The following is a 22,328-nucleotide window of genomic DNA, read 5'->3' on the forward strand; positions in this document are numbered from 1 at the left end:
ACTCGCAAAAAATTTAGAAATAATATTCCTGCCGAGTCACGAGATAAATGAAACTTATAAGTACAGATAAATTTATTTCTCGTCGAAGCGTGTGTCCTTTTCTCAAGCGCATCGCGCCGCTACGTCGCTTTTCATTAAGTTTGTTTTCTGTTCCTGCACTGGTGTGAACTAGTGCAGCGAGACAGAATGAGAAAAACCATGCCTGTCTTACTCCAATTTATTGCACCAAGTTCACCAGTGTAGGAACAGAAAACGCGCCTGCTGTTTGGGAAACCACCACTGAACTCACTTGATTCCGTTAATTACAAAGCCCCGTGCGCTCTCGATTGGAATATTATATGAATTATTCTCCTTCCTACTCGGATTGTCGTTTTAACTGCGAAACACGCGACACGGGCATTATTCTTTCGTTTTGCCGGCGCGGATAAACGCGACACCACCACGGCCCCCCCCCCCCCGTGTCTCTTTCTTGTTTTCATTTGCGGGGCAATCGATCGGCGTCTTGTTTTAATTGTAGGAGCACTGAATAACTGTCGATCACGAGAGCGAATCGATTGTTTGACTAATGAAGCGCTGCATCCGTGATTACCATTATTACGACGGGTAATTCGAGCGCGTAGGTGCCCCCGCCGACAATGTTCGGTGTCGTATGGTGCGATAACGCGAGTTTATTGTTGCGCGCGCGCCCAAGCAACTCGAGTCTCGAGTTGCAAACAATAAGACACACAGAGACCCGCACTGTGCGCGGCTATTGTAAGATGTGATTAAACTTGGGCGCAGTTCAAATTCGCGTCGAATTGAGCGGCATCGCGCGCGGGACCCGAGATTCGCCGAAACGCCGCGTCTCCCGCCCTCTCGAAGGGGAGAGAGAAAAAAAAAGACAATGCGCCAGAGCGGGCAGTTATGCAAAGCAGCCTCGCGAATGAGGAATCGAGTTATCCCCGGCGTTCGTCTCTTCAATCGCGATAAGCTGTTCTCAGGCCGAACGTATCTCGCTCCCAAACGAGCCCGCATTTATAATTCGACGTCGCAAAAGGTGCAAAAATTGATTTAATTCAATTTTGTTTTCATTCGGGTCCCCGCGTGAGAATGTTTAACTTTTACTAACAAGTCTCTGTGAGGGGGGGAAAAAAAAGAGAAACGGCTTTTTTTAATTTTCTTTTTTGTAATGAATGTCAAATATTAATTTTAGCTTTCGTATCCGTGAATGCACTCTTTATATTTGCTGTCGCAATTTTTTCCTTTTGCGTATGAAAGGGAGAGAGATTACAGAGAGCAGGGGGAATTAAAATGGCTTCTCTTTCACCTGTCGCGATTTAAAAATCTGGTCACTTTATTCTAGGCAGCTGCGTCGCGACATCGCGAATGGGACTCAAAGGGACTGTAATTAATAATATTAATGCTGTAAATATTCCTCACTCGGTCGAAATGCGGTGAATGCGAAATTGAGCTGACATTTTTTACGCCTCTGGCACGCCCGTATCGCGCCACCGAAAAACAAATAGCTTAATTCATTAAGATAATGTATACGAGAATCGTCGGTCCAACAACAAGATCAATCCTCCGAGATGACGTGGTCTCGTCGCTTTAAATTTAGAGGCAGATTTACGAGAGGAAGATCCGCGAACGGTGCGGTCATTCGTCTCTATCAGCATACTATTTTGAGAATCGCCAAACATCGAAGATCGAAAAGTAGATATTTAGACGCGGGGCAGCGCTGCTAAAAAAAAATTGATAACAGATATACCAAACGGGTCTCCGCCGCTGCGACTCGAAGTGGGCTAAAGCGTGCACTCGGGTTTCTCATGTCTCCAATTTATATCATATTGTTCTGCGTAGCGGGGCGTCCATTTGTCCTCAACCGTATCGCATTAAAATCGACATCTCTCTCTAAAACCCCTTTGTTACTTTCTCTATTCTCGGAAACTCGTTGAGCGCGAAGGACAGCGAATCGCAAGGCTCGCTCGCTCGAGCCGCTTCATTGCGATGTATTTTCGTGGAAGCGAAGCGGTGAATTATCGGGTGGATTATCTTTGTGCCGCCATCGTATATCGCGGCGGCGCTAAACGAAAGCGAACGGCGGCTCGTGAATACTACGGAAAATTATGCCCGGGGTGGCCTGAATGGGTCGCGTTTAACGCCGCGCGCCGCGTGTGCCGAAAACAAACGTGACGATAATAACTTTCCGTAAACAAGACCGGGGGTCCGGTTCGGTGCAATTCGCGCGCCGGCGGGAATTGGAACGATTAGAATTTAGGCCGCCGTTCGACGCGGGGGATCGCGACGTGCCGCAGCACGTCCCCTCTTCTCTTCCGCGTGACCTTCCCGAAACGAAGAAGTGAATCGTATCGATTCGCCGATACGGCGATACGTCGATAGCGCACGTAGCGCGAAGCGCTTTCGCGCGGATCGCACGCGTCGGAAAGTGGGGAAGGGGGACTCGTGAAATGACAATGCGCCGCTTTGCCACGCGCGATGCGCGCAGCAACGAAGCGTATCGGGACATTTCGGAGAACACGGTCGTTTTAGATAATGGAACTAAAAGCTTGCTAATAATCCTGAAAGTCTCGAAATTCCGGAAACGCGCGACTTTCTTTTTATATTCCACGTCATTACATCGATATGCGGCTCTTTCTCTCTCGGTGTTTCACGCACGGACGTAGATTACGCGATTTTTCGAGAATTTCCGATTGCGAACATGTTCTCGCAGCAAGTCGAATTTCTATATAATTAAATTGTTAAAAAATTTTCGAAAGAGAAGTCTAAATATCCACGAAGCTCTAGGATTACTCCGAGGGGGAAACCGCTGACCAAAAATTTTGCCCTTAAAAATAAAATAAAATAAAATAAATGGATTAAACAAATGTGTACATTCAAGTTATTAATACGCAGAACTTGTATCGCTCTAGAGACGTGTCATCGCTGTAACAGTAAATTATTTATCTTGTTTTATCTAATTCTATCTTTATAATGCGCCAGCAAGGCCTAATGCCCAAAAAAATGGCCAGTAATACCGCAAATCTATACACCACAATGCCCTCAGCGGTTTCCCCCTCGGATTATTCTTACGGTCAGTGAGAAAGGTACATCGAGTTACGTGTCATTAAATGTCAGTCATACTGACCGTAACAATTTAGCAGATTAGTATCATTAGTGCGGATAGAAAATAAACCGAGCGAGCTCTCATTACTATTTCCAGTTTTTTGAAAAAAAATTGCATCTCTCACCACACCGCGTGAGAAGCTTTCATCTACGGAAGTATCGGCGGACTAATCCGCGAATAAATCCGGGATCGATCTTCTAAATAACGTTGCGTAGCGCGAACTAGCCAATTAAGGGAATCACTGTTGTGTAATTTAATTTGTCTGCTAATTGGAGTATTATTAACTCATTGCCTTTTCGCTATTGTATACAGCTGAAATTTTCAGCAGCTGTTGATATTACGCATGAAAAGTTTACTGTCTGAAATTAATAGATAATAGCCAATAAATACATTCCACTTTGATTTGTCACCGGATAATATTTACAGGCTAATACTGATAAAAGATACAGTTGTTATTTCACCACGGGCGTTCACATTGGTCCAGGATACACCGAAGGTAAACAACCGATCAAATATTTGTACATTAATGCCGCAATACGCGAATACTGAATAATTTCCCTCGATACTGTTATTTCGTAAAATAACGGTAATATGCGGCGCCGATAATTAAGAAATCAGGCAAAAAGAAACGCAGCCCCGCGTGATTTCTACTATACTTCCCGAGTTGTACCAGGCGCGAGTCTCTCAAACTCGAGAAAAAACTTTCAACGGGCAAATCTTGCAGTGACAAAATGAGTGTTGCTTAAATGTGCACTGATATCCCCAGAAAGATTCTAGACCGATCTCAGCCAGGAACCGTATCGTGTCGGCCACATTCAGAGTAAGCTCGCGGAAAACATTAAAGGCCCAGTTTCACAAACATCGGTTAACTGCTAACCGGGGGTTAATTGATTCTCCGTCTCTTCTTAATTAAATAATAAGATGGAAGAAGACGGGGAGTCGACTGAACTCTGGCTAACCGACGTTTGAGAAACTGGCCCTAAGTGAGTAAAGAACTGGATAATATAATAAATCGTTAGCGCGATTATCGATCGGGAAATCGCCAGAACTTGCCCCTCTCAGGCAAATGAATCAAATAATTAGAAAGATAAGCGTATTTACGGTTAATACAATTAATATATTTGATCGGTCGGTTTCGGCGCAATCGAATTTCCGATAAATTTGATGGAACTCTGCGGTTTCTGCCGCTGTTTGATATCGATGAATCGTCGTCATGACAACACCATGCAAACAACCAAAGCATACCAAAATTAGACCAATATAGCTAGTTCGGTAATTCCCCCCCCCCCTCCCCTTCCAAATCTCCAACTGCCCGAAGTGCGAGCGTGTGGCGTGTGCGCGAGTGCTTTCACCTCGCGATTTCGAAGACGGGGATATATAATAAAATTCCATCTAACTTTCAGAGCTGTTCTCCGTCGCATCTCTAAAAGGAAGCAAAACGGCGCGGGCCGACGCAGCCCTGTTTGCCCCATAAGCGGCAGGTCGATAAAGCGACCGCTTTTCGGCAAAAACCAAAAAGGTACACCGGGATTCGGGTCGAGCAATCGCGGCAGGCGACAGAAGAAACGAGTCAATGTTGCGAACGGAATTAAGCGCGCTATTGTAAACGGCAAGGTTGCTGGATCGTAAATTATACGGTGGAAACGCGGTATAAGGGCGCGTCCACATCAGACGCGCGCGACCCCAAAGGGGGAAGCGAACCGCGGTGGAACAAGCCCGAGAATGTCGCGGGACATTAAATTTACTACCGCGGCGCCGAGAGAGTTCGAATTAACTGAAACATTCGCCGATGTGCTCCTTTTGCATTCCGGACTCCAGGTTTTCGCCGCAACGCGTTAACGCCGTGTACGCGAACCGGGCAACGTAATGCAAAGCTGCAAAAGGAGGCGTATCGTTTTTCCGATATTATTCCTCGCTCTCGAAACGCACGAATGCCGTCTCTCCTCAAAAGCCTAAGTATCTCTCCGGAAACGAGCGTCGCTTTCGGAAAAGAAAAGAAGAAAAAAAACTCCCCCCCCTCGAGGTTCTCTCGCGAATTTCGCGGCTGTCAGCGCGCTATCACTTCCATTTCAACGAACTGTTTTCCATCGTAATTCCATTCTGCTCTCTTATCTTTTGAAGGGAATAATTTTACTGGCGGCAAATAACGCGCGGCGCAACACGCATACACGCACACGCACACGTTTCCTCACCCAATTACAATACGCGGGGAGCTTTACAGATACCGACGCCTGGTCGTCTCTATTGCGCAGTTTTCAACCTACGAATCTCTTTGAAATACCAGCGCGTTATATGAATCATATTTGTTTACACTCATTCATGCGCGTTTACGCGCGTTCTTGCGTGTATATCGTACACGTTGGACTGATTTGCGACGTTCGCAGATGTTTCGCGTGGTTAGGTTCGTTTCAGCCAGGGTGGTTGTATTTTCCCGTACGTGACTGGCGGCAACATGGCAAAAAAAAAAGAGGAGCCGGGGTATTTGCAATTTTTAAACGAGACGCGTGACCACGACGCATTGATATTTCCTCGTGTTTTTAATGATACGCTTTTCCGCCAAGTTATTTTACGGTCGACCGCCCGACACCTCGTAGCGCGCACAGTTTTTACGTAAACGTCGTTGAAGTAAATTCGCGTAATAAAACGAGAGACACGGCTGGTGGCGGAAGTTTAGGATCTCGATGCGGCGAGACGAAATGATGAACGGAGCGAAAGATGTCTCTTGGGTCATTACAAAAATCCCAAAACAAATTATAAAAGAATATCTCTCAAGACGGAGACGAGTGTATTTATATGGAAATGAGAGCGCCCGATCGCACCGTGGGCTCGGCGCATTTGCCGTGTGGGTGCGCCCTAACAAAAAAATCCACCGCGAATCGATCATGATCGTATTACCCGTGCCACATTGCGGCGGCGCCGAGCAATGATAAGGCTGCAGCGCCGAATACGCTGATCAATACCATTATCAGATTAATTTACACAATATCCCGAGAGAAAAGGTATATTTTTAGACATTTATCTTCGAACACATATCTCTCTCTTTCTCTCTCCTTCCCCCCCCTCTCTCTCTATTCCACCGTTGTGCCGGACGGAGTTCTATGAACGCTCGTTCTGCTGTTTTGCGGCCGAGTCCTGGAATGTCTTTCCACATGACATTCGGGATTCAGGGACCATCGGTGATTTTAAGTTCAGGCTATTTGCCTTCTTATGTCTCTCAATTGAGTGCTTAATGCAATGCTTGTCGGTAGTATTATAGGTATCTGTTTTACCTCTATGTCCGCTATTACTTGCGTTTCTTTATATATGTTTATGTTTGCTACTTAGTTATCTTAACCTTCATATTGTCATATCTTTTCTTTTCTACTTTTCTTTCTTTTATTTACTGCGTTATGTATACTCTAAATACTAAGTGCATTAGCCTAGCTTATTGTTTGCTGTGTAAGAGCGTCTATACGCTTGAGGAAACTACTTGTCCCAGAGCGTTTAATAAATGATGATTCTGATTCTCTCCCTCTTTATCTCTGGGTGGTCTATTTGCGAATCGCCCAAACGCCGTCAATCTGTTTTCCAATATAACTTGCAGCATCTTCGGGAAAAAAAAATGACGGTATTGAATCGAGTAAACGAAATAGGGATGAAACGAGAAATGAAGTAAGACGAGGGCTACAGCTTCATCGTGCGTTTCGTCATTGCAGTTTGAAGTGTCGCTCGAGATAACGACACGCGTAATATTGAAACGTTGACAAGTGGTCAAACAATTCTTTCTCGCGCCCGCTGATTTATGCGCGAGCGCGAGCTGCAACGTTCGTTGCAACAATCGCCGTACTTCCTCGTCGCTGACGTCAGCGGACGAGGTGGCTGACGTTCACCGGTCGTCTATCTTCTTAACGGCCGTAACTTGCAAGCGCCGTTTACGGTAGGCGAATTAAGGGAGCGGTCCCCGCGAAAAACTTGCGTCGCGCGGACGATTTTGCGAACGGTAGCGGCTTTGCGCGAGAGCTCGTTCCGGGCTGGAATAAACATTAAATGTCACATCGGAGTTGCGTGTACACCCGTCGCTGAAATAAAAGTTGCCGTAACAAGTTCGCCGTTTCATTAAGGCTGCATATGTGTCACGTTCGAACAAAGTTGCCGCACAAACGCATATGCGGCGGCAACTTTTTTGATTAATAACTTTCCAGCGGACTTTTATTCATCGTCACGAGACGGCGAGCTATATAATCGTTCAGGAGAAACGAGCCAAAAGACTTGGGCAGCACAATGAGGGAATTAACAGCCTTAGAAAAGATAATGGCTCGCGGTTATCTCTTATCGGTCTTTTTTCCCTTGAAATCGCTTTTAACGCTCATTACGCCGATAATTATTAGTTAAACAAATCGCTATCTCGCGCCCACTCATCGCCGCGGTAAATTCTATAGACACGCAATCTCCTTGACCCGTTGCGGTATTCCTTGACCTTTCCGACTTCTGCAATTTTCCGGATTTACGGCGACTTTTCCGACGGTGGCGAAGGTATCGCGAAAGAATCTCCTATTATTGCCCACGATCGCGCCACGTCTGCAAAGCCAATGACGTCCCCTCGATCGCTTGTATAACGTTTAACGACCGTGCGCGTACATCGATACATACATTGCCTCGTTCTTATCTCGATTGCGCAACGTTCAGCGTCGATCGCCTACCCGGTGTGTTTCGCGTGACTCCCGGTTTTCGCGCGTTTCCGAGTTGCGCCTCTCTACTCTGGGGCGGGGGAAAAAAAGACAGCAAACCATTGTGGGGCCCACAAGTAGTAATCGAATTATTTGGATTGTTCGTAACACTCTACTCTGGGAAAAATGTTGATTTTTTTGCAATTAAGCAACTTAACATTTCGGTTAGTGCCTCTTAAGTAAAAGTTACCTTTGCGTTACTGAATATCGACAGAACTAATTGAGAGAATTTTGATTAGTATTACTTAAAAATCTTGGATATACTTGGATACACCGACAAAATTTTTTTTTAACTAAGTAAATATATTCACTTAACATTATTTCTTTTACTTTAAGTGTTATTCTATTTAAATAAAAATATCAAATTTCAAGTAAATCTGTGTGCTATATTAAGTAAAGTAATTTAAATCATTACATTTTCTACATTCAAATAAAGATTTCATGAGATACAGAATACAATTTTTTTTAATGAAATAATTGCTTTCGTTAAATAAGAAATCCAATTTTCTTCGCTGTGAAAATTACATCTTAGTAAATTTAAATAGTAAAATAAAAATTAAATAAAATTAAATAGTAAAATTAAAGCAACGCATGTTTTAATGTTTGTAATTTTTTAAGTTTAAGTTAATAAGCCATTAGGAGCTAACCTAATGAATACTTTTCTTGAGGAAAGTAATATTTTTGGATTAAGATATTTTTTTTATCAGTTTAGAATAGCTAATTGCGATTTTTAGTTACGCGGGGTAAAATTCGTGAAAGATTAAGAGTTACGAATCCAAGTAATTCGATTACTAATTGTGGGCCCCAAAGTGGGTTGCTGTCTTTTTTCCCCCCAGAGCAGGCACCTCGTGTCCGATTACGACTTATCATCAACATTTCCCTCGTACATGTAAGCTTTCCACTCGGATGCCATCCACGTTTCGAAGACCCAGCGTTCTACAATCGAGATAGGTCTGAGGAAGAAGAGTGTTACGTGGAACATTAACGTCAAGACGTCCGTGTTCTTGAAAAAAAGAGAAAAAAATACCGGCGATATTACGAGCGTGGAGATGCTCGTAAAATGATAATACCAACATCTCGCGAGGCTTTTGTTTGCAATGGAAATTGCAAGAATATAATTGCGACACCGGCGATAATTATCATCTCGTCGAAACACTCGTGATTATCATACATTAACTTTATCTGCTTCGATTTACATACGTTTGCAATTAATATTCATTTTCTGCGCATAACATGCATGTAATATATATTTGCAATGCGTATCGGTCGAATCGCGAGCGGGCCGTAGCGCGAAACCGGCAAACCGATCGCACGGCTGGACCCGCGATCGGCGAAATTTCTTGGCGACTCCGATCACGAGTCGGGGAACCGCGAGTGCGTTCGCCCGTTAGTCACGGCGCTATCTCCGCCTTGTCAGCGAGATATTTTCGTACACACGTGACGCAACGCATTGACACAATGCGGCAACACAGATTTCCCGTTAAACATCAAACAATCTGAAGTTACCACGTTTCCTCGTACGCCGTTGTATATATTGAGCGATGACGTGTGCACAAGCGTAATGGAATTTCGAGCGATAATCCGTCCGGTGTTGGGTATCTTAAAGCCCAGCCGCGAGCTTCGTTTACGATGCGAAAACGTTGGAGCACTCAGGTGACAATGACAAATAGCAGTGCCAGTCATTAGCCGACACCAGATATCGAATTCGCGCGGAATTCTGAAAAAAATAGAATTTTTTCCCTCTCACAGCGCGCGCGCGCGCGAGAGAAATAGAGATAGATAGAGAAAGAGAGAGAGGGGGGGGGCAGCCTCACTTCGGGGGTACATACCCCGCGGTATTTTCCAATTGGAGGGATTCCGCGGTAAACAATGAATGTTTTTTTGTGCAAATAATAGATAACGCGCGTCCGCGAGCACGCTGGCGGATGTTTTCCGTTTACGCGTCCGCCGTTAAACGCGTATTAATTTGCAGTCTTCCGCCGCCACGGCCGGGCGCGGCAGGCTCGGGAATTGGTGAAATAATTGGAAGATTACAGTGATCCGGCGCAAAAGCAACGGGCTAATGCGGAGACAAACAGGTGAACGTCGCTGTCGCCGGTAATCCGCACTCTCTCACCCCGCGTACGCCCAAGTATATACACGCTGGCGTGTTTGGAGGTGATCATTACGACGCCCGTCCCCGAGGATCGAATTATGCGCCGTCGATTTTCCGGTTTCCTTTTTTCTCCGGCCTTTACCCTTAATCTCTGTACTTGGCGCACTTGGTCAAGTCGCTTCCCCGCGCCCGATATTACGGGAATCGTGCGGGCAAATTGATGGCGCTCATTAGCCGGACTCCCGGCTCGGCGGCGCGGTGTCTCGAAAAATCTCTCGAGGATTCATATGAATTTGCGAGAACGTTAGGAAACATCCTCGGCGATTTCTGGAGTAGGTACGAGCGACTTGGACGGACTCTGCGGGGCTTCTCGCAAAACAAACTCCTCACAGCTACAACTTAAGTAATAATACTGCGGGTTCTGTACACAATTTCGAAACACGGGTATTATTTTAAGAGTGCCTACCTTCAAGACTTCGGATATACACCGCAAAACCTGCCCGCGGGCGATCGGCCGGCCATTATTGTAATAGAGAGTTCTGAGAGTTGGGAAATCTCCCGGCGGCTTTTATAACTTCTCTAGCCGATAATCAATTGAGTCGCCATAGAGTCCGCGCGTGTCAAAGAGACCTCGCGTTCCGAAACAGCCAAGTATTTCGAGAATGTCGCTCGACAATTCACGGGTTTAGGGCCGATTGCTCCAGCGTCGGGTAACTTTTTACCCTTTGGTTAACATCCTTTGTCTCTAAGAGGTAACATTACAACGGGATCAAAAATGTTAACCAAAGGGCAAAAAGTTACCCGATGGTTGAAACAGTCTGCCCTCAAAGTCGCGAAACTACCGGCTCAAAATTAAATAACGATCGCGCTTTTTTTTGAATGACAAAGCCTCGCGCAACGTGCGTTTTGCGTTAAAAAAAACCAAAGAGGACCTCTCCCTTTTCTTTTTTTGCCTCTATTCGCCAAAGTTATGGGACACAGACTGCGATATTTTTTTTGCGCGCGGGCGCTCGCAAGGTAAATTGTTTGCTTTTAAAACAGCGCCGCGAAAATAGCTCGGATGGCATGTTTACACGCGATTCTACGGCGACCGACCGGTAATCGAATATCAGCCCCGATTATTCTATCGGCATTCATCAGTGACACATGATGCATGAGGTGTACTTGATGCGCGGCATAAAGAAGTCGGCCGTCGCGAAGTCTCGCGTAGTCACGGCATATTCGATTCTAGAACTTGAGACAAGTATCGACCTCGTAAGGAAATGGGTATACAAGGTGTACCGCGACGTGCCTAGCCGGGGGAACTTCAGCACAGCGACAAATATTTGATTCGGCGTCGCAACGTCTCTCAACGCACGTTTCTCTTTCAACATTAAAACGTCTCAATTAGCTCGACGCAACTTTCAGTTACTCGCGAGCGAAACAACACGTTAAATGCCTGAAACAATTCACGGTACTAATATACAGACATTTTTAAAAAATCGATCAACGCTAATTAACCGAATTTTCTGCTTCTTTTTCTCTTGACACTCCCACTTTTAGTTCCGCGGCCACAAATACAATCCTGTTTGGATCACCGAAATACCCATTAATCTATGTACATGACTTTTCTCAGGTATTGTCTTTAACAACGTAGTTACCTTTCAACCTTCGACTATGAAATCAATTATCTCGGACTTCGGTTATGCACTTTACACGTATTAATCTCGCGTATTAATCTCAAAATTTCCTGCTTTGCATTGTTAGCTCGCTTGAAAGGGACCACAACCCATGGTCGAAACGTTGCGAGCCTTGAACGCTAACATCGCCAGATATAGTCAAACAAGCTTGAAGTTATTTAAAAAAAAAAGTATCACTTTGATAAGCAGATTTAACAGATTTAATAAAGTTTAATATCTAAGATAAATCTGTGGCACGAGTCGCCTTAATTAAGCGAGAGATTTCGCACTAGCGTTTTCTATTCTTCCCTTCGGACGCTCGCCGAGAATTTCGCATCCGCGATACCATCTGGTGATTTCGGAACCACCCTATAAATTCGTTGGCCATTTTCTCTAACCAGAGGAGATAATCAAGACGAGCGTCTTCAAAGGTGGGATCCAGCTCGTTGGGTTCGAAAGGGATTCATCCGCAGAAGGGCACAGTCGGAAATGTTCGCGGAGGTACTTACGTGGGCCGTAGATACAGCGTCGTTCCTCCGGCTGAAAGTGGACCTAGACGACGTCGATGGCGCGTCGATAATAGAATCACTAGAGCACTGCCACCGTTGCCGTGTCCCACATTACTTGCCATGCCGACAGTCCCGAAATCACTGCGCAAAGAAAAAGAGACACGTTGCACAAAGGCGATCCCGTTGGGTGCGTAATGTAATATCTGGGCAATTACGGTAATACCGACGTCGTTGCGCGAGTGGGGGGGTTTCTTTTCCTCCGAAATTGCCTTCCAACGACGGACTTCCGAGAGTATAGGGATAAAACGACATTGTTTACCGTACCGGATGAGATACCTAATGTAAAACACCACAGCGCTTGCGAAATCAGACTTGCGCGCGATGTTTTTCAATTCCTTTCCTCTCGTTTAGCAGTTATCAACTAGCGATATGTCGATCACTGAGCGTACCGTGTGCGTTTATGCGTGTACGGACGCACGTCGAACGTGAGAAAATCTTCTCCGAGCGCGGACTGTCAAATAAATTTCTCTCGTAAACGGTACCGTGGGTCCGCTAACATCAAGGATACGATCGAATAAAGATACTAACTTTTCGAAATCTCAAATCCTTCTTAGGCCTGGTGCCCGCCAACGTCGCTTAACTTTAAGCTCAGTTCAATTAGTTCTTTGTCTCTTTCCAACTGTTACTTTAGAACGGGACAAACATGAATTAAACAAAGATTAAAGTGTTAAGCGACGTTTGGTGAAACCCTCAGAAAGGATTTCTGTTACCGAGACAAAAAAATATTCTTGACGCATTTACATTTTTCGCAACCTCATTTTTGGTATAAAAATAAGACAATGTCGAAATAAAAGTCAATAATTCTTATTCTCCTCTATCGAATTAAAAAGGATCGACTTACTATATTGAGACAAGAGTAACTTATATAAATGCAAGTTTATATATTCTTGCGTTGTTTAGAATAAATTTTCCCTCCATCTTACAACGCACGAAGCTGTCACCGCGACATTCGATAAAAGACAACGCATACCATCATTTTATTTTAGATTCAAACTTTTCATTTAAGATTGAAATATTCCTTTCTCTATAATAAATGTGATTGGCGCTATATCGATCCTATTTTGTGATACATTGAAGTGTAATAGCATTGGATCAGGAAATTTTTTCTGCGGGTGCGGGCCTTAGACCGGTATAGTTCGTTCTTAGATACATTTAAGTATAATCTTAAGACGTTATAAGTCAGCTTTTATATTTAAGATCGTCTTAAAATCATCTTTAAATACTCTGTAACCGGTGAAATGTTCCGTAAGCATCTTAAGATGAACTTAAGACGATCTTAAATGTAAGATCGGGCTACGATACCATAGAGTTATTTCACGTGCTTGGATATGCATGCACATGCGAGAAACGAAAGTGAAACGGCCGCTATCCCGGGCAATCTCTCGCAATTAATAGTTAAATAAATTGGCTCGCTAGCCGTATCTTGATATTGTCGCGCGAAATATATAATCGAGTAGAATCTGTTTCGCAAATTCATGCTGTATTTATACAAGTGTCGCAAATAGTTGCGATAGAAAGTAGGTCGGCTATCGCGCATTTAGAAACTTATCTATGCAACAACGTCGTTGGAGAATTTTCAAGTTAAATTAATCGCATAACATTTCGCATTCATGTTCTAAATTTTAAAGTCTGCCGTCGCGTTATACTCCGTAAAACTCTGTTATCAAGTACTCTTGTGAATTTAAACAAAAGTGCCTCTCGCGGTAGGCTTTTCCCGTCGTATTGTTAAATGCGCGCGTCGAGCGAGTTGCGTTTGAATATCGATTTATTCACGGCAAACCGATACTATTTAACATCGATTTATGTAAAATTCGACCGTCCCGTCGTGTCTCACCAAACTCTATTAGCAAGTACTTGTGAATTTAAAAAAAATGTATCTCGCGATAAAAGGCTTTTTCCCCTGGCGTTATTAAATTCTTGGCGGACGAATGGCGTTCAAATATCGATTATTGATTCACGGAAAATTGATAGGGTTTATGATCGATTTATGTGAGTAAAAATTAAACGGCACGAAAAAGACGACGAGGAAGATTTTCTAAACGCTACGATAAATTCGAATGCTTCGAACATATCGCGAGCGTACGTAGCGTTCAACGTTTCATATCAAATCACAAATCACCCTCCTCGTAAAACGTCTATCACGCGTCCGGTTTTTATATTATAAAACTCCACAAACAAATCGAGTGTGATCCAGAGTGAATATGTACATTCGCGCATGTATTATTCTACGCGCGTTGCTACTCTTTTAACGTCCAATTGTTTAGCACAATCGGACCTGATTGAAGGTAATTGATAGTATTTGCGAGATGAAAATTAGATATCGCGCTGAAATATTACAAATGTGTATGTTCGCTGTCATCGCATAGATTTTATACGATGGCCAAATGCAATTTCCTCTCTCCGTCTCCTTCTCTTCCTTCTCTCGCTCATGCGCGTAAAGCTTATCCTGTAATTATGAGCTGAATACGTTGGAGCGAGGGCAAATTTTGCCAGATGTGAATATAATTTTCGTGCCCAAGGGCGGCCTATAATACAAAGTACGAAATCCAGCGAAACCAACGTAATAGTGTACCAAGTGTATCGTTGCTCGCAATTATTATTCAATAAGTAGCAACCTTGAAATTGACTTAATTTTCTTGACGGTGCGCATTTACGTATTGTGTTTATTAAAATGCAAAATAAAAATAGTCGTTTTTAACAATGCAGTGTGTTATTTAACATAACTGATTTTTCATTAGTCAGCAGGACATGAATTTGCAAAAATAGATATTACCAAACCGAACATCGCGCGCGCGTAATATCCACCAGCAGTTGAACACGAACAAAGTTGAAAAAAAATTACGTGCTTTTCATAACAGTTATGAAGTTACGATTGAAAATTATACAGTTTCCACATAGCCATATAATTTTTCCATGGCGCGATTCAGAAATAAAAGGAAGCTACAGGAAGCTATTTGTTCAATCGTTAATGGTTTTAATTGTAGCGTTTACTGTTACTTTCGTAAGTTTGCTGGCATTTCTTTTAGAAATCCGATAAGTAAATTCCTGATACGCACAGATAAGAGAACTCTTGAGACGAGAGATCCGTATCTTCCATCCACTAATCCGAGTAAACAAAAATATTTTTCGTACAACAATCGACCCGACGTCGAGAGGGAATTGCCCGAAACTGTTGGCACTTGACCACGATTTTCGTGAGAAACAGTAAATAAATCAAGTACACCCGCAACTCTCGGTACCTCGTCCGATTCATTCTTCATGAGAGCTACGCCTTCTTTCGTAAATGTTTCATTCTCTTACTACGAAATGCAGGCGCGACCGTCGTCAAGTTTCGCGACCTCGCGCCAAGAGACTTGGACGGTGCGCGTTTCGCGACAAAGGCTAAATCACCCGAGTAGAAATGAAATCAGGCATGCCTTATGTATGATCAGGTCCTGATAAACAGGAAGTAAGGAATGCCTTAATAAGGAATTCCTGACATGTGCCTGATTTGGTGCGCCTGATTCCCTCATAGGATTTGACAAACGTTAACCTGAATATATAGTACTAGTACCACTCACTGCCGCGACCGCGCGTCTATCTCGTAAGTAAAAATCATCCCGTATTAGTATAAGAGGCGAGCCGATGTGACCCGACAGCGAGCTGTCTGGATTATGGATAAACTTCAATTACCTAAATATACCTTTGATGACCATGTAATTTAACAGGATTTAAAAATTAGTTTCAAAAATTAAATTTTTTAAGTAGCCTACTGATTCCCTACTACCCCCCTATTAGAAATTGTAAGGCGTAACAAGGGGCAAGTTATGAGGTCTGGATAAGGAAAACCTGATCGGGCAATTTTAATTCTCGACGTTACATTTAGGGCCCTATCAGGGCTGCCCGATGAGTACCCGATCAGGCATTAAGGCATCCTTATTAGGCTCCTACCAGGACCTTACTAAAATTTCTGTGCGGGTATAGAGGCGCGGCGACGGCGACGGCGACGGCGACAGCGACGGCGACGGCGACGGCGACGAAGAAACGTCCGGTTTGTGCGAGTCGCCGAATCGGCCACGCATCCGCCAGTTTGCCTCGTCCCCGAGCAGGTTGCCGTCTCGCGCACACGCTTTCGCGATGGAATCCCAGTTATTTCGAAGGCACGCATATGCGCGCGCGCAGTCGTTCCATTGTTCCGAGATCGGCGCGATGCATCGACGAGCGCGCGACACACGTTCGGCATCGCGAAACGCGTCCTCGCCCATATCCTCCGAACCGATGCGCGCATACGTTCGCGCGCACAGCTCGTGCATTATGCATCGATTCGCATTACGCGTGAAGTATTGGACCAACGGGAACTTTAGGATGCTCCAATAATGCAGACGTCCTTCGGATAATGGAGCTCCACGTTTGGTTGCAAGTGAAACGCAGATGCGACTCCCTTCGGCGTCTCGCCGACGACTCCGAGTTACGACGAGGCCGCGCGCGCAGAGAATTGGAAGATACGCGCGCGGCGTTACGTTTGCGAAAGCGAGACGCGCCGTTGTAAGAACGCGGATACGTCGTGGGATAAATTTCACGCCTGTAGGAGGACTCGTGACAACGCGAGACAAATGGAGGCGTTGGGTCGCGAAATGTGACATCCGAGAAATAAGGTTGCAAACTTGCTCGGGATTCTCATCTTTATTTTTCCCGGGGTTTATTTTTCCAGATTTAGTCCAAGTGAGATATAGTAAAAATGACGTGTCCCGTAAAGTACTGCCGCATAACAATTCGTAATAATTTCAGAAAGCAGCGGCGCTATCGAACCACGAGTTTCCCCCGTTGTCAATAACGGATCGGCGCGAAGAAGCTTTGATATAGGCACGATATAAAATCCCATTAACGATTTTCCCCACGTTTCTATGGAAACTGAAATAAAATATTGACCAAAGGGAGCAGAGCGGGAAGGGAGAAACAATGATATTGTATCCAAAAATTTTCTCACCGCGCCCCGCCCCGTCCGCCCGCCCGCGTATTAGTTCGACCGAACACACGCGTGATTTTGCGAATAGAAATTCCTCCGTGGTACACGGATATGTAAACGAAACTCTCCAGCGGCCGGAACGACCGGTGGGTGCGTGCGTGAATGCGGCGCACGTATGCGCGTAACCGTATCGTTAGGATTCCACTTTGCGATGGGGAGACACCTCGCGACGTCCCCCCCCCCCCCCTGCACAAAGCTCAAACTGCGGACAAGTCCAAAAGCCTTTTCCCGGTCTCTCCACCTGAGCGCGGCCGCCGTCACGGATATTTGTATTGCAGCCCCCGTTGGCGGAAGCCGCGGCAACGATATCTCGTGCCAACGTAAGCACGGCTTCGAAAATTTCGCCCCTGCCGCGTATAACATTGTTATACGCCGTATACCCTCGCGCCGTCTATCCCGCGCGACGGGAGCCATTTCCGCGTCGGTACGCCCGAGTGCATCCCCCCCCTTCAAAAATTCATCTCTTTGCGTGATATTCTTGCCAGCGGGCTAACTAGGGCGTGGCACCCAAGGTGGAAGCTGCTGGAAATTTCAGGTCCCGCGACTCTCTCCCGACTCGCGCTTCGATTCAACCGCGATACGTGTACGGCGCGACGTCTACGGCATTTTTCACGACGTATCCCTCCCCCTCTCCGGCCGGCAAAAAGAGCCCAGCGTCAAAATTCGTTCGCGAAAGTAACTTGGTCCCCTCGGTGATCGGTGAATGAATAAAAATGAATGATAAAATGTTTTTCCGCGGCGTCGCAATTATTCGGATTTTAAACGTCAATTATATCCCGATGTAAATTCGAGATGGAAATTTATTCGCGCCGCGGACGCAATCGGTCCACAGGTGATTTCTGTTATGGCTTTGATTATTATGTATTGCCACGATTCTAATTTACAACAGCCATTTCCGCGACGCGACAATATTGTCTGTAAAAGTGCTTTGTGCCCCGCGCGAATTTCTATATTACATCGTATGATTTCTTCCCGCTGCTCAACTTTTTCTGCGTTTCATCTTCCCAGCGTCCTCTTTTTTTTCCTATTTCTGTTTATATACTTGTTGCATTTTAATTGCAAAAATGTAACAAAGCGTGGCTACAACGGGCTATACGAGATAAACGTTTTCCACAATCTTGAAGCAAAATAAGTAGAGGAGAGTCCCCTAATATGAGACAGTAGGTTTTCAACGTCCAAATTCAATCACGAATCTTTTTTTCGCAACGACTACACGATCTAACAATCAATTTTTTACTAAACAGATTTCACTCCAAGGGCAATAAATTCACGGTGTAGCCAACAGATGATGCCTATTATAATAATTTTGCAGAAACCCTATCATATATTAGGGGACTTTCCTCTATATACCATTATTTTTAAATTTGAAATATTCAATTACTGCGAACCTCTTCTGGCGGAATCTCTTGTGATAAAAAATTTTATCCACGATCACTGTTTAACCTGACGTTACTAAGATAAAAATAGCGTAATCATTGAGCTGGAATCTATTGAACACCTCCGCTAATATCGGAATTTAATAGCATGAAACGTTTAAAACGTATTAAAATATTTTAAATTGACTTTGACACCAACGAAATTGCCAAAATTTCATGTAATTAAGAAAATTTGCTGTTTTGAAGAAAATGTATTCGCAAAACAAATATATTGAGCATCAAAATCAAGCACGACCGCGCAAGGCGTTTTCATTTGTCTTGAGAAAATTGTCTCGCGATAAACTTCGCTCTTTTCCGCTGTTTCTAGCGATTGTGAAAATAATGTTACTACACTGAAAAAAATTTCTGGTTGAATATGGACGAATCAGATAATTCCTTTAGGATTTACCAGAATTCCTTTAGGATTTACCAGAATTTCTGTAGGATTACAGGAATTCTGGTAAATCCTAAAGGAATTCTGGTAAATACTAAAGGAATTATCTGATTCGTCCATATTCAACCAGAAATTTTTTTCAGTGTACGCTTATAGCATCAGGGACTTGTCATACTCCAACGCCGGGTTAAAGAAACCGCGTTCAGCGCTCAGACACACACCTGTGCACCCAACTTTACGGATAATCTACACAACAATGTGAATAATGTATTTATTGTCATTGTAACGTGGAATTACGTTCGACGCGGCGCATTTAAATACAAAGAGCTGTTACGTCTCACGGCGCGTCTATGCTTGCGACAAAAGGCGAAACATTTCACCGGCCCGATTTAGATGTTCTATTAATGGAGCAGCGTTAAAGACGTCGCGACCAATGATAAATTCCGTTTTCACGTAACCTCATTCGCGGGGCCGGCTAAGTGCGGGCTCGCGGTGACAATTTTCGTGACACTTTTTATCTCACGGGGCTCGCCGTGCAACTTTCCGAAATAAACGGAAAAAACTTTCCACATATTTTCCGGTCGACACGTGTACCACGTGTAACCACGCTGCGAGCGTAAATATCAAATGAGAGAACAATTTCAATTTCTGTTTGCGCACGAGATACCGCAAAAATATCATCTGATTTTATTTTTTTTATTTACACGTTCCAATGTTATTTCCTTGTTTAAATAAAATGTCAAAATGTACAGAAATGACGCGCGAAACTCGCGCGGAACGGGAGTTCTCTCGTGTAATTAATTGCAACACCTTTCCGTCGATCGACATGCATTATTATCAGTAAATCGAATCGCGGCGCGCAGCGTTTCGGCCAGCGGTCACTTTCACGGCAACGTCGTGTCTGCGGGAGCTTCACTTTTAAGGGGCAGTTTGCACGTTCGTGCCCGTTTATTTCGCGCCACAAAGCTCCACATTCCAAATTAAGGGATTTCTGTTTGTGAGACGAGCTTCTTCAAATACGGGGACTGTTTGAAATCGATCGGGAGTATGTCATTCGAGAGAGGAAAAGCGTTGAACGCGCCGCGGCACATCAATCGCAACGGTCTAATGTACACACGCGACGGGACAGAGTAAAGTGTGTAAACTGCTACTGCGTAAAAAAAACGGAAAAAAAAACAGGAAGGCAAATTATCCAATTAAACAACGATCTTGCGAGCGGCACATTTTAATATGCTAATGCACGTGGAATCGCCAGTCTTCCGTGTACGTTCGGCGCGCAAGAGCGCATAATGCACGTTCCGCCGCTCGATACCCGTTAATTAACAATATGCAGGACTGATTTATGCACCGCGCGCAAAAAAAAAAAGAAAATGAGGATCCGACCCGCGAGAGATTCGATTTAATAATGATTCAACTCGCGTAGAATATTTAACTAGGCGTGCCCTCCCGCGGGGCCGTAACCCTCCGCAAGGCGGGTTCTCGATTACAAGAAAAGTCTGGTTAACACGCAGTTGCAGCCGCTTCCCCCCCCCCTCCTGCCCCATGGGACATTTGGGATTTACCGGGAGATTACGTTGAAAGCGAGAAAACGATCTGGTCCCTCCGTAATTTTGCCGAAACGTACATGGTACGTCAAACGGCGTCACGGAGTAATTTAAAACGAGAGAGACGTGGATGCTCTTTTTTTCCACCCGTCGCTCATAACTTGAAAAGAAACGATCGCGGCTTCAAAGAGAAGGCGAGAAAGGGACCCCCCCCCCTCCACCCCCTTCGTTGATCAAAATTGGCTGGAGACAATTCCGGCCTGCTCTCTCTGGGAAAACGACTGTCGACGTTAGGATTCTCGAGTGGACACCTGGCACCGGCGCAGCTCGGATTCGCTATGTAAACAAACGATTAAGGCCGTAAGCTCGTAAGCGGCGCGGCGTCCTCTCCCGTTTGGAGTTTGACTATATATAAACCGAAGGGTTTTTTTTTTCGCCTCTATTTACGGGGACGTCGGTGCCGCGTCCGTAATTAATTAGACGTACCGCGCAGGATTTTTAACGTTTCACGTCTACGTGCGCCGTTCCACGACGCCCGAGCGTCGTATCGCTTTGTACGTTCCGTACGTGACGCGCGGCTCGTTTCACGCGAGCCGGCCGCGTTACGTAACAAATGAATGAGTCGCGCGTTATCTTGACGTTCCGCCGCGGCGTTGGTCGGAGAGAATAACCGCGTGTTACTATAGTTTAGATAGGTGACTTAGGTGACTTGGGTGACAGAGTGATAATAAAATAGTAAATATTCGCGGTTAAACGGCTCTCAGGCGCGGCCTTGCGGTTTTACGTGGCGACGCGGCGCGCATAAACCGCAAAACGTACGGAGATTACTAATTCATACGGGAGAATCTATCATCGATCCGGCGAACGCGAAATAGAACCGGGGATACGTCGTACGTCCGCGCGGGCCGACAGGGTCGCGAGAAAAAGGTGGGGAAAAAAAAACTCGGCCGAGATCAGTCACGTTAACGAGACTTATAGCCGGTTTACGATACACGATTCTCAGATTACCATACATCACGCGAGAGATCACCACTCGCGTGCGCGTAAAACTTTGCGCAGCGCCCGGCATTGTTATCTAAAGCTGGCGCCACACTATGCGCGATTCGTGATTTGTGATTCGCAGAAATTCGCTGGACATTCGTTATTACCAAAGCCAACGCCACACTATGAGAGATTCGTGAATAGTGTGAAGGAAAACTTGGTCGATTCGCCGCGCGCGATTCGCAGTGATTCGCTAGCCGAGCGGGTTTTTTGACGAGAATAGTGTAAGGATTCTTTCTCTGGATAGCTTGCGGATTTTCAACGAATACAGTGTCTTTATTATTTAATCGTGGATTAATACCCCGTATACACTTTTCTCCTCTGATGACTCCCGGTACGCTCACCGGAGTTAGACTTCGAAGCACGCTCGCTTCCAATAACGCTCGCCTTCCTTGGTACGTTCACCTCCGAAAACGCGTAATTCGCACTCGCTAGTCGACTCTCTTCTCCCTAAACCCGCTCGCACACGGTTCCTAAATCCTGCTCTCCCCTCTTCCGAATCATGAATTTCCCTTCCTTCGTGTTTACGTCTCCTCTCTGTACCTTTCGCGATATGGCCTCTCTAGGCCCGGAATCGTTAGACGCTTACAATAGTGGTTTCTGACTAATATTGAAACTTGACTAATTGCAGGCTTACGATACAAATCCTGCGATAACAGGTTAAGGTTAAAAATTGTCTAAGTTAACGCGAGCGAAACGACAAATAACAAGTTACGAATGACAAACTGCGAATCACGAATAGTGTGGTAGGGAATAACGAATGTCCAATAAATTTCTGCGAATCGCAAATCACGAATG

At 44.9% G+C, this 22,328-nt stretch overlaps 1 protein-coding gene across 4 annotated transcripts in view; it reads right to left on the bottom strand.

The window, feature by feature from the left end:
- LOC105570241 (insulin receptor-like) overlaps window positions 1–22,328 on the bottom strand; it is an 84,697-nt gene that overhangs the window by 51,100 nt on the left and 11,269 nt on the right. For all 4 annotated transcript variants that reach the window (XM_012027314.1, XM_012027310.1, XM_012027312.1 and 1 more), the window contains exon 2: window positions 12,072–12,212. The gene's annotated coding sequence lies outside the window, so the exon portion shown is untranslated. The remainder of the gene's footprint in view (window positions 1–12,071; window positions 12,213–22,328) is intronic.

This window comes from Vollenhovia emeryi, unplaced genomic scaffold (genome assembly GCF_000949405.1).
Source record: "Vollenhovia emeryi isolate VEMERY1.0 unplaced genomic scaffold, V.emery_V1.0 DF939121.1, whole genome shotgun sequence".
Classification (NCBI taxonomy): domain Eukaryota; kingdom Metazoa; phylum Arthropoda; class Insecta; order Hymenoptera; family Formicidae; genus Vollenhovia; species Vollenhovia emeryi.